Source organism: Sciurus carolinensis, chromosome 7, assembly GCF_902686445.1.
Source record: "Sciurus carolinensis chromosome 7, mSciCar1.2, whole genome shotgun sequence".
In the NCBI taxonomy this organism is placed as follows: Eukaryota; Metazoa; Chordata; class Mammalia; order Rodentia; family Sciuridae; genus Sciurus; species Sciurus carolinensis.
In genome coordinates this window covers 38,966,117-38,968,041 of record NC_062219.1, presented here as the reverse complement: position 1 = coordinate 38,968,041, position 1,925 = coordinate 38,966,117, and the positions used below count along the sequence as shown (strand labels likewise).

At 42.0% G+C, this 1,925-nt stretch overlaps 1 non-coding gene across 1 annotated transcript; it reads right to left on the bottom strand.

The window, feature by feature from the left end:
- Positions 1 to 351: 351 nt before the first annotated feature.
- Trnae-cuc (transfer RNA glutamic acid (anticodon CUC)) lies at positions 352 to 423 on the bottom strand. The gene has a single exon. It is a non-coding gene; the product is annotated as a tRNA-Glu (tRNA).
- Positions 424 to 1,925: the final 1,502 nt, after the last annotated feature.

The following is a 1,925-nucleotide window of genomic DNA, read 5'->3' as shown; positions in this document are numbered from 1 at the left end:
TATTCAAGATTAGATAAATGATTAAATAACGGATTGAATATACATTCAAATTATTTTTAAAATCTGGAAACTACAATTTTGGAAACTTGAAATTTTAGACAAATTCATGACTAATACTTCCTAAACACTGTAGAATCATAAACTTTCATGTTTAATCAATTATAAATATTATCTATAAATAGATACTGGCATCTTTTAAATTTTTGTAACCTTTTTTAAGAAATCGATATCTTAATCTCCAAAAGCACAACAATAAGTATCAAATCAAGAGTAAATTATCAGTAAATATCAAACCAAAATAGAAAAAAGTCCTCAAGATTGCAAGGTCGGGAGAGAAAGCAAAAGGTGTGTTTCCCTGACCGGGAATCGAACCCGGGCCGCGGCGGTGAGAGCGCCGAATCCTAACCACTAGACCACCAGGGAACTTGCTTTGTGACTGTCCTTCACTATATTTGTTTCTTATCACAACTGTCCTTGCGATTTTTACCAGTAGGGGGCAGATTGTGGGCCCTAACTTGGTTTCCGTTCGGATTCTCATACTTGAAAACCGAGACCAATTCTCAACACTCGTGGGTCGCTCTGACATAACTCTTAGGGAAAAATACTTGGACCGGTAAATCGAATCCTCTTCTGATTACTGTGTTGGTAAAGACCGCCTAAAACTCTCATTCTGATTGCACCTGGATCTTTCTGTACGCCTAGATAAGTGTCAAGCTACCGTCCAGATCCTGAGATTTGCTTTATTTCCTCAACCAACTTGGTCACTTCATCCAAAATCTAACCTCTATCTCTCTCCTTCTGCCTTTTTCTGCCACGTGGATATTGAGTACTAATCTAACCACAGATAGCCACTGGAGGGGACGATTTGACCAAAAAGATCGCGGTGGGACACCGCACAACGCACCAGAGCTCGGCGCGCTGTCAGTGCTGAGCGACGAAGGGTGTGTGTGTGTGTGTGTTGCAATTACTTACAAATAAGGAGCTATCGCGTGATATATGTGATATGTTACTACGTAGGATAACTAGTAATCCCATTTCTAATCAGGAGGGAGATGTAGCACATATATATCACGTGAGCTGTGGGGGGCCTGCCTTGCAGAACCAGGGCATCTGCACGGGGATCCAAGTCCGCCCTGCCCTGCAAACGCGGCGCTTCTTATCCTCCCGTTTTCCAGATAATTACGACTTGGGCACTCGCTTCACTGCTCCGCATTATATGCTAGACACGGCCGGGAAATGATGTAATCATCAAAGGAGTTCAGGAAAGCTTTATGGCCCAGCCTCAATTCAAAAGCTGTGACACGGGAGCAGAAGACAATAGGCTATCACTCAGGTTAGAAAGTGCCGGCAGTGACAGTTGAAGAAATATAACCCTAGAGGTCCCGCTGTGCTGCAGGATGGAAGGAGGCTTAAGTGCGACCTATAAATTTGTAATGAATTTGCTCACAACAACATCCGGCACCACTGGGAGTTACAGCCGTCATCCATCACCACAAAATTAGGTGAGCTGTGCTGAAATATTGTTTCTTGTTTTCTGCAACTCAGAGGTGGAGTTTAAACCATGGATTTAATTTATCTAGAATTAAGCAATTTCTGAACTTCCTTACATTTTAGGCGGCCACCCCTTTTCATCGACCAAGGGATGTTAGAAGATCAGGAACAGTAGGTGGAGCTCTTCTCAGTCCCGGGTAACCAAAGCTAAGCATTGGAGTATCTGGTTTTGAACAAAACCATAAGGCAGATACCATTTTCAGATGTTTTAGTTTAAAATTTCATAGGTTTAATCACAATATTGTCACAAGGTACAAAAGGGTACAGTGAAAACCATCCTCCCACTCCTATCTCCCCATCACTCATTTCTTCTTCCTAGAGTAATCACTGTTAGTAATTTCATCTGTATGCTCCCAGAAAGTCTATGCATTTAC